The sequence below is a fragment of the Heterodontus francisci genome, unplaced genomic scaffold, assembly GCF_036365525.1.
Source record: "Heterodontus francisci isolate sHetFra1 unplaced genomic scaffold, sHetFra1.hap1 HAP1_SCAFFOLD_52, whole genome shotgun sequence".
Classification (NCBI taxonomy): Eukaryota; Metazoa; Chordata; class Chondrichthyes; order Heterodontiformes; family Heterodontidae; genus Heterodontus; species Heterodontus francisci.
In genome coordinates, this window is record NW_027141175.1 from 7,619,779 (window position 1) to 7,634,604 (window position 14,826).

The following is a 14,826-nucleotide window of genomic DNA, read 5'->3' on the forward strand; positions in this document are numbered from 1 at the left end:
ACTTGGTGTAAGTGTGTGTCTGTGTTACTTGGTATCAGTGTATGTCTTTGTTACTTGATGTAAGTGTTTATCTGTGTTACTGGGTAACAGTGTATGTCTTTGTTACTTGGTGTCAGTGTATGTCTGTGTTACTTGGTGTAAGTGTGTGTCTTTGTTACTTGGTGTAATTGTATGTCTTTGTTACTTGGTGTCAGTGTATGTCTGTGTTACTTGGTGTAAGTGTATGTCTTTGTTACTTGGTGTCAGTGCATGTCTTTGTTACTTGGTGTCAGTGTATGTCATTGTTACTTGGTGTAAGTGTGTGCCTGTGTTACTTGGTGTAAGTGTGTGTCTGTGTTACTTGCTTTCATTGTATGTCTTTGTTACTTGGTGTAAGTGTGTGTCTGTGTTATTGGGTAACAGTGTATGTCTTTGTTACTTGGTGTCAGTGTACGTCTGTGTTACTTGGTGTAAGTGTGTGTCTTTGTTACTTGGTGTAATTGTATGTCTTTGTTACTTTGTGTCAGTGTATGTCTGAGTCACTTGGTGTCATTGTGTTTGTTTGTGTTACTGGGTGTCAGTGTGTGTCTGTGTTACTTGCTGTAAGTGTGTGTCTTTGTTACTTGGTGTCCGTGTGTGTCTGTGTTACTGGGTGTCAGTGTATGTCTTTGTTACTGGGTGTCAGTGTATGTCTTTGTTACTTGGTGTCAGTGTATGTCTTTGTTACTTGGTGTAAGTGTATGTCTTTGTTACTTGGTGTCAGTGTACGTCTTTGTTACTTGGTGTAAATGTGTGTCTGTGTTACTTGGTGTCAGTGTGTGTCTGGGTTACTTGGTATAAGTGTGTGTCTTTGTTACTTGGTGTCCGTATGTGTCTGTGTTACTGGGTGTCAGCTTATGTCTTTGTTACTTGATGTCAGTGTATGTCTTTGTTACTTGGTGTAAGTGTGTGTGTGTTACTGGGTATCAGTGTCTGTCTATGTTACTTGGTGTAAGTGTGTGTCTGTGTTACTGGGTATCAGCGTATGTCTTTGTTACGTGGTGTCAGTGTATGTCTGTGTTACTTCGTGTAATTGTGTGTCTGTGTTACTGGGTATCAGTGTATATCTTTGTTACTTGGTGTAAGTGTGTGTCTGTGTTACTTGGTGTAAGTGTGTGTCTGTGTTACTTGGTATCAGTGTATGTCTTTGTTACTTGGCGTAAGTGTGTGTCTGTGTTACTGGGTAACAGTGTATGTCTTTGTTACTTGGTGTCAGTGTATGTCTTTGTTACTTGGTGTAAGTGAGTGTTTGTGTTACTTGGTTTACGTGTTTGTCTGTGTTACTTGGTATCAGTGTATGTCTTTGTTACTTGGTGTAAGTGTGTGTCTGTGTTAATGGGTAACAGTGTATGTCTTTGTTACTTGGTGTCAGTGTGTGTCTGTGTTACTTGGTGTAAGCGTGTGTCTTTGTTACTTGGTGTAATTGTATGTCTTTGTTACTTGGTGTCAGTGTATGTCTGTGTTACTTGGTGTAAGTGTATGTCTTTGTTACTTGGTGTCAGTGTATGTCTTTGTTACTTGGTGTAAGTCTGTGTCTCTGTTACTGGGTATCAGTGTATGTCTTTGTTACATGGTGTCAGTGTACGTCTTTGTGACTTGGTGTCAGTGTATGTCTTTGTTACTGGGTGTCACTGTATGTCTTTGTGGCTTTGTGTCAGTGTATGTCTTTGTTACTGGGTGTCAGTTTATGTCATTGTTACTTGGTGTCAGTGTATGTCTTTGTTACTTGGTGTCAGTGTATGTCTGTGTTACTTGGTGTAAGTGTGTGTCTTTGTTACTTGGTGTAAGTGTGTGTCTGTGTTACTGGGTATCAGTGTATGTCTTTGTTACTTGGTGTCAGTGTATGTCGTTGTTACTTGGTGTATGTGTGTGTCTGTGTTACTGGGTCTCAGTCTATGTCTTTGTTACTTGGTGTCAGTGTATGTCTGTGTTGCTTGGTGTAAGTGTGTGTCTTTGTTACTTGGTGTAAGTGTATGTCTTTGTTATTTGGTGTCAGTGTATGTCTGTGTTACTTTGTGTCAGTGTACGTCTTTGTTACTGGGTATCAGTGTATGTCTGTGTTACTTGGCGTAAGTGTATGACTTTGTTACTTGGTGTCAGTGTATGTCTTTGTTACTTGGTGTAAGTGTGTGTCTGTGTTACTTGGTGTAAGTGTGTGTCTGTGTTACTTGGTATCAGTGTATGTCTTTGTTACTTGGTGTAAGTGTGTGTCTGTGTTAATGGGTAACAGTGTATGTCTTTGTTACTTGGTGTCAGTGTATGTCTGTGTTACTTGGTGTAAGTGTGTGTCTTTGTTACTTGGTGTAATTGTATGTCTTTGTTACTTGGTGTCAGTGTATGTCTTTGTTACTTGGTGTCAGTGTATGTCTGTGTTATTTTGTGTAAGTGTATGTCTTTGTTTCTTGGTGTCAGTGTATGTCTTTGTTACTTGGTGTTTAGTGTATGTCTGTGTTACTGGGTATCAGTGTATGTCTCTGTGACTTGGTGTCAGTGTATGTCTTTGTTACTGGGTGTCAGTGTATGTCTTTGTTACTTGGTGTCAGTGTGTGTCTGTGTTGCTGGGTATCAGTGTATGTCATTGTTTCTTGGTGTCAGTGCATGTCTTTGTTACATGGTGTCAGTGTATGTCTGTGTTACGTGGTGTAAGTGTGTGTTTTGTTACTTGGTGTAATTGTATGTCTTTGTTACTTGGTGTCAGTGTATATCTATGTTACGTTGTGTAACTGTATGTCTTCGTTACTTGGTGTCAGTGCATGTCTCTGTTGCTTGGTGTAAGTGTGTGTCTGTGTTACTTGGTGTAAGTGTGTGTCTGTGTTACTTGGTATCAGTGTATGTCTTTGTTACTTGGTGTAAGTGTGTGTCTTTGTTACTGGGTGTCAGTGTGTGTCTTTGTGACTTGGTGTCAGTGTATGTCTTTGTTACTTGGTATAAGTGTGTGCCTGTGTTACTGGGTATCAGTGTATGTCTTTGTTACTTGGTGTGGTGTGTGTCTGTGTTACTGGGTATCAGTGCATGTCTTTGTTACATGGTGTCAGTGTATGTCTGTGATACTTGTTGTTAGTGTGTGTCTTTGTGACATGGTGTAATTGTATGTCTTTGTTACTTGGTGTCATTGTATGTCTGTGTTACTTGGTGTAAGTGTGTGTCTGTGTTACTTGGTATCAGTGTATGTCTGTGTTACTTGGTGTAAGTGTGTGTCTGTGTTACCGGGTAACAGTGTTTGTCTTTGTTACTTGGTGTCAGTGTATGTCTGCGTTACTTGGTGTAAGTGTGTGTGTGTTACTGGGTATCAGTGTCTGTCTATGTTACTTGGTGTAAGTGTGTGTCTGTGTTACTGGGTATCAGCGTATGTCTTTGTTACGTGGTGTCAGTGTATGTCTGTGTTACTTCGTGTAATTGTGTGTCTGTGTTACTGGGTATCAGTGTATATCTTTGTTACTTGGTGTAAGTGTGTGTCTGTGTTACTTGGTGTAAGTGTGTGTCTGTGTTACTTGGTATCAGTGTATGTCTTTGTTACTTGGCGTAAGTGTGTGTCTGTGTTACTGGGTAACAGTGTATGTCTTTGTTACTTGGTGTCAGTGTATGTCTTTGTTACTTGGTGTAAGTGAGTGTTTGTGTTACTTGGTTTACGTGTTTGTCTGTGTTACTTGGTATCAGTGTATGTCTTTGTTACTTGGTGTAAGTGTGTGTCTGTGTTAATGGGTAACAGTGTATGTCTTTGTTACTTGGTGTCAGTGTGTGTCTGTGTTACTTGGTGTAAGCGTGTGTCTTTGTTACTTGGTGTAATTGTATGTCTTTGTTACTTGGTGTCAGTGTATGTCTGTGTTACTTGGTGTAAGTGTATGTCTTTGTTACTTGGTGTCAGTGTATGTCTTTGTTACTTGGTGTAAGTCTGTGTCTCTGTTACTGGGTATCAGTGTATGTCTTTGTTACTTGGTGTCAGTGTACGTCTTTGTGACTTGGTGTCAGTGTATGTCTTTGTTACTGGGTGTCACTGTATGTCTTTGTGACTTTGTGTCAGTGTATGTCTTTGTTACTGGGTGTCAGTTTATGTCATTGTTACTTGGTGTCAGTGTATGTCTTTGTTACTTGGTGTCAGTGTATGTCTGTGTTACTTGGTGTAAGTGTGTGTCTTTGTTACTTGGTGTAAGTGTGTGTCTGTGTTACTGGGTATCAGTGTATGTCTTTGTTACTTGGTGTCAGTGTATGTCGTTGTTACTTGGTGTATGTGTGTGTCTGTGTTACTGGGTGTCAGTCTATGTCTTTGTTACTTGGTGTCAGTGTATGTCTGTGTTGCTTGGTGTAAGTGTGTGTCTTTGTTACTTGGTGTAAGTGTATGTCTTTGTTACTTGGTGTCAGTGTATGTCTGTGTTACTTTGTGTCAGTGTACGTCTTTGTTACTGGGTATCAGTGTATGTCTGTGTTACTTGGCGTAAGTGTATGACTTTGTTACTTGGTGTCAGTGTATGTCTTTGTTACTTGGTGTAAGTGTGTGTCTGTGTTACTTGGTGTAAGTGTGTGTCTGTGTTACTTGGTATCAGTGTATGTCTTTGTTACTTGGTGTAAGTGTGTGTCTGTGTTAATGGGTAACAGTGTATGTCTTTGTTACTTGGTGTCAGTGTATGTCTGTGTTACTTGGTGTAAGTGTGTGTCTTTGTTACTTGGTGTAATTGTATGTCTTTGTTACTTGGTGTCAGTGTATGTCTTTGTTACTTGGTGTCAGTGTATGTCTGTGTTATTTTGTGTAAGTGTATGTCTTTGTTTCTTGGTGTCAGTGTATGTCTTTGTTACTTGGTGTTTAGTGTATGTCTGTGTTACTGGGTATCAGTGTATGTCTTTGTGACTTGGTGTCAGTGTATGTCTTTGTTACTGGGTGTCAGTGTATGTCTTTGTTACTTGGTGTCAGTGTGTGTCTGTGTTGCTGGGTATCAGTGTATGTCTTTGTTTCTTGGTGTCAGTGCATGTCTTTGTTACATGGTGTCAGTGTATGTCTGTGTTACGTGGTGTAAGTGTGTGTTTTGTTACTTGGTGTAATTGTATGTCTTTGTTACTTGGTGTCAGTGTATGTCTATGTTACGTTGTGTAACTGTATGTCTTCGTTACTTGGTGTCAGTGCATGTCTCTGTTGCTTGGTGTAAGTGTGTGTCTGTGTTACTTGGTGTAAGTGTGTGTCTGTGTTACTTGGTATCAGTGTATGTCTTTGTTACTTGGTGTAAGTGTGTGTCTTTGTTACTGGGTGTCAGTGTGTGTCTTTGTGACTTGGTGTCAGTGTATGTCTTTGTTACTTGGTATAAGTGTGTGCCTGTGTTACTGGGTATCAGTGTATGTCTTTGTTACTTGGTGTGGTGTGTGTCTGTGTTACTGGGTATCAGTGCATGTCTTTGTTACATGGTGTCAGTGTATGTCTGTGTTACTTGTTGTTAGTGTGTGTCTTTGTGACATGGTGTAATTGTATGTCTTTGTTACTTGGTGTCATTGTATGTCTGTGTTACTTGGTGTAAGTGTGTGTCTGTGTTACTTGGTATCAGTGTATGTCTTTGTTACTTGGTGTAAGTGTGTGTCTGTGTTACCGGGTAACAGTGTTTGTCTTTGTTACTTGGTGTCAGTGTATGTCTGCGTTACTTGGTGTAAGTGTGTGTCTTTGTCACTTGGTGTAATTGTATGTCTTTGTTACTTGGTGTCAGTGTATGTCTGTGTTACTTGGTGTAAGTGGATGTCTTTTTTACTTGGTGTCAGTGTATGTCTTTGTTACCTGGTGTAAGTGTGTGTCTGTGTTACTGGGTATCAATGTATGTCTTTGTTACTTGGTGTCAGTGTATGTCTTTGTGACTTGGTGTCAGTGTATGTCTTGGTTACTGGGTGTCAGTTTATGTCTTTGTTTCTTGGTGTCAGTGTATGTCTTTGTTACTTGGTGTCAGTGTATGTCTGTGTTACTTGGTGTAAGTGTGTGTCTTTGTTACTTGGTGTAAGTGTGCGTCTGTGTTACTGGGTATCAGTGTATGTCTTTGTTACTTGGTGTCAGTGTATGTCGTTGTTACTTGGTGTGTGTGTGTGTCTGTGTTACTGGGTGTCAGTGTATGTCTGTGTTGCTTGGTGTCAGGATATGTCTGTGTTGCTTGGTGTAAGTGTGTGTCTTTGTTACTGGGTGTAAGTGTATGTCTTTGTTACTTGGTGTCAGTGTTTGTCTTTGTTACTTTGTGGAAGTGTGTGTCTGTGTTACTGGGTATCAGTGTATGTCTTTGTGACTTGGTGTCAGTGTATGTTTTTGTTACTGGGTGTCAGTGTATGTCTTTGTGACTTGGTGTCAGTGTGTGTCTCTGTTAGTCTTTGGTACTTGGTGTCAGTGTCTGTCTGTGTATGTGTTTGTTACTGTGTGTCAGCGTTTCTCTATGTTACTGGGTGTCAGTGTGTGTTTGTTTGTGTTACTGGGTGTCAGTGTGTGTCTGTGTTACTTGATGTAAGTGTATGTCTTTGATTCTTGGTGTCAGTGGTTGTCTTTGTTACTTGGTGTCAGTGTTTGTCTTTGGTACTTGGTGTAAGTGTGTGTCTGTGTTACTGGGTATCAGTGTATGTCTTTGAGACTTGGTGTCAGTTTATGTCTTTGTTACTGGGTGTCAGTGTATGTCTTTGTTACTTGGTGTAAGTGTGTGTCTGTGTTACTGGGTATCAGTGTATGTCTTTGTTTCTTGGTGTCAGTGTATGTCTTTGTTACTTGGTGTTTAGTGTATGTCTGTGTTACTGGGTGTCAGTGTATGTCTTTGTCACTTGGTGTAAGTGTGTGTCTGTGTTACTGGGTATCAGTGTATGACTTTGTTTCTTGGTGTCAATGCATGTCTTTGTTACTTGGTGTCAGTGTATGTCTCTGTTGCTTGGTGTAAGTGTGTGTCTCTGTTACTTGGTGTACGTGTGTGTCTGTGTTACGTGCTATCAGTGTATGTCTTTGTTACTTGGTGTAAGTGTGTGTCTGTGTTACTGGGTAACAGTGTATGTCTCTGTTACTTGGTGTCAGTGTATGTCTGTGATGCTTGGTGTAAGTGTGTGTCTTTGTTACTTGGTGTAATTGTATGTCTTTGTTACTTTGTGTCAGTGTATGTCTGTATTATTTTGTGTAAGTGTATGTCTTTGTTACTTGGTGTAAGTGAGTGTCTGTGTTACTGGGTATCAGTGTATGTCTTTGTGACTTGGTGTCAGTGTACGTCTTTGTTACTGGGTGTCAGTGTATGTCTTTGTTACTTGGTGTAAGTGTGTGTCTGTGTTATTGGGTATCAGTGTATGTCTTTGTTTCTTGGTGTCAGTGTAATTCTTTGTTACTTGGTGTCAGTGTATGTCTGTGTTACTGGGTATCACTGCATGTCTTTGTTACGTGGTATCAGAGTATGTCTGTTTTACTTGGTGTAAGTGTGTGTCTTCGTTACTTGGTGTAATTGTATGTCTTTTTTACTTGGTGTCAGTGTATGTCTGTGTTACGTGGTGAAAGTGTATGTCTTTGTTAATTAGTGTCAGTGTATGTCTTTGTTACTTGGTGTAAGTGTGTTTCTGTGTTACTTGGTGTAAGTGTGTGTCTGTGTTACTTGGTATCAGTGTATGTCTTTGATTCTTGGTGTCAATGCATTTCTTTGTTACATGGTGTCAGTGTATGTCTTTGTTACGTGGTGTAAGTGTGTGTCTTTGTTACTTGGTGTAATTGTATTTCTTTGTTACTTGGTGTCAGTGTATGTCTGTGTTGCTTGGTGTAAGTGTGTGTCTCTGTTACTTGGTGTACGTGTGTGTCTGTGTTACTTGCTATCAGTGTATGTCTTTGTTACTTGGTGTAAGTGTGTGTCTGTGTTACTGGGTAACAGTGTATGTCTTTGTTACTTGGTGTCAGTGTATGTCTGTGATGCTTGGTGTAAGTGTGTGTCTTTGTTACTTGGTGTAATTGTATGTCTTTGTTACTTTGTGTCAGTGTATGTCTGTATTATTTTGTGTAAGTGTATGTCTTTGTTACTTGGTGTCAGTGTTTGTCTTTGTTACTTTGTGGAAGTGTGTGTCTGTGTTACTGGGTATCAGTGTATGTCTTTGTGACTTGGTGTCAGTGTATGTCTTTGTTAGTCTTTGTTACTTGGTGTCAGTGTCTGTCTGTGTATCTCTTTGTTACTGTGTGTCAGTGTTTCTCTATGTTACTGGGTGTCAGTGTGTGTTTGTTTGTGTTACTGGGTGTCAGTATGTGTCTGTGCTACTTGGTGTAATTGTATGTCTTTGTTTCTTGGTGTCTGTGGATGTCTTTGTTACTTGGTGTCAGTGATTGTCTTTGTTACATGGTGTAAGTGAGTGTCTGTGTTACTGGGTATCAGTGTATATCTTTGAGACTTGGTGTCAGTGTACGTCTTTGTTACTGGGTGTCAGTGTATGTCTTTGTTACTTGGTGTAAGTGTGTGTCTGTGTTATTGGGTATCAGTGTATGTCTTTGTTTCTTGGTGTCAGTGTAATTCTTTGTTACTGGGTATCACTGCATGTCTTTGTTACGTGGTATCCGTGTATGTCTTTTTTACTTGGTGTCAGTGTATGTCTGTGTTACGTGGTGAAAGTGTATGTCTTTGTTAATTAGTGTCAGTGTATGTCTTTGTTACTTGGTGTAAGTGTGTTTCTGTGTTACTTGGTATCAGTGTATGTCTTTGTTACTTGGTGTAAGTGTGTGTCTGTGTTACTTGGTGTAAGTGTGTGTCTTTGTTACTTGGTGTAATTGTATGTCTTTGTTACTTGGTATCAGTGTATGTCTTAGTGACTTGGTGTCAGTGTATGTCTTTGTTACTGCGTGTCAGTGTGTGTCTTTGTGACTTGGTGTCAGTGTATGTCTTTGTTACTTGGTGTAAGTGTGTGTCTGTGTTACTGGGTATCAGTGTATATCTTTGTTACTTGGTGTAAGTGTGTGTCTGTGTTACTGGGTGTCAGTGCATGTCTTTGTTACATGGTGTCAGTGTCTGTCTGTGTTACTTGGTGTATGTGTGTGTCTTTGTTACTTGGTGTAATTGTATGTCTTTGTTACTTGGTATCAGTGTATGTCTTTGTAACTTGGTGTAAGTGTGTGTTTGTGTTACTTGGTGTAAGTGTATGTCTTTGTTACTTGGTGTAAGTGTGTGTCTGTGCTACTGGGTATCAGTGTATATCTTTGTTACTTGGTGTAAGTGTCTGTCTGTGTTACTGGTTAACAGTGTATGTCTTTGTTACTTGGTGTCAGTGTATGGCTGTGTTACTTGGTGTAAGTGTGCGTCTTTGTTACTTGGTGTAATTTTATGTCTTTGTTACTTGGTGTCAGTGTATGTCTTTGTAACTTGGTGTAAGTGTGTGTTTGTGTTACTTGGTGTAAGTGTATGTCTTTGTTACTTGGTGTAAGTGTGTGTCTGTCTTACTGGGTATCAGTGTCTGTCTTTGTTACTTGGTGTAAGTGTGTGTCTGTGTTACTGGGTATCAGTGTATGTCTTTGTTACTTGGTGTCAGTGTATGTCTGTGTAACTTGGTGTAAGTGTGCATCTGTGTTACTGGGTATCAGTGTATGTCTTTGTGACTTGGTGTCAGTGTATGTCTTTGTTATTGGTTGTCAGTGTGTGTCGTTGTGACTTGGTGTCAGTGTATGTCTTTGTTACTTGGTGTAATTGTGTGTCTGTGTTACTGGGTATCAGTGTATGTCTTTGTTACTTGGAGTCAGTGTATGTCAAAATACTTGGTGTAAGTGTATGTCTTTGTGACTTGGTGTCAGTGTATGTCTTTGTTATTGGTTGTCAGTGTGTGTCGTTGTGACTTGGTGTCAGTGTATGTCTTTGTTACTTGATGTAAGTGTGTGTCTGTGTTACTGGGTATCAGAACATGGCTTTGTTACATGGTGTCAGTGTATGTCTGTGCTACTTGGTGTAAGTGTGTGTCTTTGTTACTTGGTGTAATTGTATGTCTTTGTTACTTGTTGTCAGTGTATGTCTGTGTTACCTGGTGTAAGTGTATGTCCTGGTTATGTGGTGTCAGTGTATTTCTTTGTTACTTGGAGTAAGTGTGTGTCTGTGTTACTTGGTGTAAGTGTGTGTCTGTGTTACTTGGTATCAGTGTATGTCTTTGTTACTTGGTGTAATTGTATGTCTTTGTTACTTGGTGTCAGTGTATGTCTTTGTAACTTGGTGTAAGTGTGTGTTTGTGTTACTTGGTGTAAGTGTATGTCTTTGTTACTTGGTTAAGTGTGTGTCTGTGTTACTGGGTATCAGTGTCTGTCTTTGTTACTTGGTGTCAGTGTTGTCTTTGTTACTTGGTGTAAGTGTGTGTCTGTGTTACTTGGTGTAAGTGTGTGTCTGTGTTACTTGGTATCAGTGTATGTCTTTGTTACTTGGTGTAAGTGTGTGTCTTTGTTACTTGGTGTAAGTGTGTGTCTGTGTTACTGGGTATCAGTGTATATCTTTGTTACTTGGTGTAAGTGTGTGTCTGTGTTACTGGGTGTCAGTGCATGTCTTTGTTACATGGTGTCAGTGTATGTCTGTGTGACTTGGTGTATGTGTGTGTCTTTGTTACTTGGTGTAATTGTACGTCTTTGTTACTTGGTATCAGTGCATGTCTTTGTGACTTGGTGTCAGTGTATGTCTTTGTTACTGGGTGTCAGTGTGTGTCTTTGTTACTTGGTGTCAGTGTATGTCTGTGTTACTTGGTGTAAGTGTATGTCTTTGTTACTTGGTGTCAGTGTATGTCTTTGTTACTTGGTGTAAGTGTGTGTCTGTGTTACTTGGTGTAAGTGTGTGTCTGTGTTACTTGGTATCAGTGTATGTCTTTGTTACTTGGTGTAAGTGTCTGTCTGTGTTACTTGGTGTAAGTGTGTGTCTTTGTTACTTGGTGTAATTGTATGTCTTTGTTACTTGGTGTCAGTGCATGTCTTTGTAACTTGGTGTAAGTGTGTGTTTGTGTTACTGGGTATCAGTGTCTGTCTTTGTTACTTGGTGTCAGTGTATGTCTGTGTAACTTGGTGTAAGTGTGCATCTGTGTTACTGGGTATCAGTGTATGTCTTTGTGACTTGGTGTCAGTGTATGTCTTTGTTATTGGGTGTCAGTGTGTGTCTTTGTGACTTGGTGTCAGTGTATGTCTTTGTTACTTGGTGTAATTGTATGTCTTTGTTACTTGGTATCAGTGCATGTCTTTGTGACTTGGTGTCAGTGTATGTCTTTGTTACTTGGTGTAAGTGTGTGTCTGTGTTACTGGGTATCAGTGTATATCTTTGTTACTTGGTGTAAGTGTGTGTCTGTGTTACTGGGTGTCAGTGCATGTCTTTGTTACATGGTGTCAGTGTCTGTCTGTGTTACTTGGTGTATGTGTGTGTCTTTGTTACTTGGTGTAATTGTATGTCTTTGTTACTTGGTATCAGTGTATGTCTTTGTAACTTGGTGTAAGTGTGTGTTTGTGTTACTTGGTGTAAGTGTATGTCTTTGTTACTTGGTGTAAGTGTGTGTCTGTGCTACTGGGTATCAGTGTATATCTTTGTTACTTGGTGTAAGTGTCTGTCTGTGTTACTGGTTAACAGTGTATGTCTTTGTTACTTGGTGTCAGTGTATGGCTGTGTTACTTGGTGTAAGTGTGCGTCTTTGTTACTTGGTGTAATTTTATGTCTTTGTTACTTGGTGTCAGTGTATGTCTTTGTAACTTGGTGTAAGTGTGTGTTTGTGTTACTTGGTGTAAGTGTATGTCTTTGTTACTTGGTGTAAGTGTGTGTCTGTCTTACTGGGTATCAGTGTCTGTCTTTGTTACTTGGTGTAAGTGTGTGTCTGTGTTACTGGGTATCAGTGTATGTCTTTGTTACTTGGTGTCAGTGTATGTCTGTGTAACTTGGTGTAAGTGTGCATCTGTGTTACTGGGTATCAGTGTATGTCTTTGTGACTTGGTGTCAGTGTACGTCTTTGTTATTGGTTGTCAGTGTGTGTCGTTGTGACTTGGTGTCAGTGTATGTCTTTGTTACTTGGTGTAATTGTGTGTCTGTGTTACTGGGTATCAGTGTATGTCTTTGTTACTTGGAGTCAGTGTATGTCAAAATACTTGGTGTAAGTGTATGTCTTTGTTACTTGGTGTAATTGTCTGTCTTTGTTACTTGGTGTCAGTGCATGTCTGTGTTACTTGGTGTTAGTGTGTGTCTTTGTTACTTGGTGTAAGTGTATGCCTTTGTTACTTGGTGTCTGTGTATGTCTTTGTTACTTGGTGTCAGTGTATGTCTGTGTTACTTGGTGTAAGTGTGTGTCTGTGTTACTGGATATCAGTGTATGTCTTTGTTACTTGGTGTCAGTGTATGTCTTTGTGACTTGGTGTCAGTGTATGTCTGTGTTACTGGGTTTCACTGTATGTCTTTGTGACTTGGTGTCAGTGTATGTCTTGGTTACTGGGTGTCAGTTTATGTCTTTGTTTCTTGGTGTCAGTGTATGTCTTTGTTACTTGGTGTCAGTGTATGTCTGTGTTACTTGGTGTAAGTGTGTGTCTTTGTTACTTGGTGTAAGTGTGTGTCTGTGTTACTGGGTATCAGCGTATGTCTTTGTTACTTTGTGTCAGTGTATGTCGTTGTTACTTGGTGTGTGTGTGTGTCTGTGTTACTGGGTGTCAGTGTATGTCTTTGTTGCTTGGTGTCAGGATATGTCTGTGTTGCTTGGTGTAAGTGTGTGTCTTCGTTACTTGGTGTAAGTGAATGTCTTTGTTACTTGGTGTCAGTGTTTGTCTTTGTTACTTTGTGGAAGTGTGTGTCTGTGTTACTGGGTATCAGTGTATGTCTTTGTGACTTGGTGTCAGTGTATGTCTTTGTTACTTGGTGTAAGTGTGTGTCTGTGTTACTGGGTATCAGTGTATATCTTTGTTACTTGGTGTAAGTGTGTGTCTGTGTTACTGGGTGTCAGTGCATGTCTTTGTTACATGGTGTCAGTGTCTGTCTGTGTTACTTGGTGTATGTGTGTGTCTTTGTTACTTGGTGTAATTGTATGTCTTTGTTACTTGGTATCAGTGTATGTCTTTGTAACTTGGTGTAAGTGTGTGTTTGTGTTACTTGGTGTAAGTGTATGTCTTTGTTACTTGGTGTAAGTGTGTGTCTGTGCTACTGGGTATCAGTGTATATCTTTGTTACTTGGTGTAAGTGTCTGTCTGTGTTACTGGTTAACAGTGTATGTCTTTGTTACTTGGTGTCAGTGTATGGCTGTGTTACTTGGTGTAAGTGTGCGTCTTTGTTACTTGGTGTAATTTTATGTCTTTGTTACTTGGTGTCAGTGTATGTCTTTGTAACTTGGTGTAAGTGTGTGTTTGTGTTACTTGGTGTAAGTGTATGTCTTTGTTACTTGGTGTAAGTGTGTGTCTGTCTTACTGGGTATCAGTGTCTGTCTTTGTTACTTGGTGTAAGTGTGTGTCTGTGTTACTGGGTATCAGTGTATGTCTTTGTTACTTGGTGTCAGTGTATGTCTGTGTAACTTGGTGTAAGTGTGCATCTGTGTTACTGGGTATCAGTGTATGTCTTTGTGACTTGGTGTCAGTGTATGTCTTTGTTATTGGTTGTCAGTGTGTGTCGTTGTGACTTGGTGTCAGTGTATGTCTTTGTTACTTGGTGTAATTGTGTGTCTGTGTTACTGGGTATCAGTGTATGTCTTTGTTACTTGGAGTCAGTGTATGTCAAAATACTTGGTGTAAGTGTATGTCTTTGTTACTTGGTGTAATTGTCTGTCTTTGTTACTTGGTGTCAGTGCATGTCTGTGTTACTTGGTGTAAGTGTGTGTCTTTGTTACTTGGTGTAAGTGTATGCCTTTGTTACTTGGTGTCTGTGTATGTCTTTGTTACTTGGTGTCAGTGTATGTCTGTGTTACTTGGTGTAAGTGTGTGTCTGTGTTACTGGATATCAGTGTATGTCTTTGTTACTTGGTGTCAGTGTATGTCTTTGTGACTTGGTGTCAGTGTATGTCTGTGTTACTGGGTTTCACTGTATGTCTTTGTGACTTGGTGTCAGTGTATGTCTTGGTTACTGGGTGTCAGTTTATGTCTTTGTTTCTTGGTGTCAGTGTATGTCTTTGTTACTTCGTGTCAGTGTATGTCTGTGTTACTTGGTGTAAGTGTGTGTCTTTGTTACTTGGTGTAAGTGTGTGTCTGTGTTACTGGGTATCAGCGTATGTCTTTGTTACTTGGTGTCAGTGTATGTCGTTGTTACTTGGTGTGTGTGTGTGTCTGTGTTACTGGGTGTCAGTGTATGTCTTTGTTGCTTGGTGTCAGGATATGTCTGTGTTGCTTGGTGTAAGTGTGTGTCTTCGTTACTTGGTGTAAGTGAATGTCTTTGTTACTTGGTGTCAGTGTTTGTCTTTGTTACTTTGTGGAAGTGTGTGTCTGTGTTACTGGGTATCAGTGTATGTCTTTGTGACTTGGTGTCAGTGTATGTTTTTGTTACTGGGTGTCTGTGTATGTCTTTGTGACTTGGTGTCAGTGTGTGTCTTTGTTAGTCTTTGTTACTTGGTGTCAGTGTCTGTCTGTGTATGTGTTTGTTACTGTGTGTCAGTGTTTCTCTATGTTACTGGGTGTCAGTGTGTGTTTGTTTGTGTTACTGGGTGTCAGTGTGTGTCTGTGTTACTTGGTGTAAGTGTATGTCTTTGATTCTTGGTGTCAGTGGTTGTCTTTGTTACTGGGTGTCAGTGTTTGTCTTTGGTACTTGGTGTAAGTGTGTGTCTGTGTCACTGGGTATCAGTGTATGTCTTTGAGACTTGGTGTCAGTGTATGTCTTTGTTACTGGGTGTCAGTGTATGTCTTTGTTACTTGGTGTAAGTGTGTGTCTGTGTTACTGGGTATCAGTGTATGTC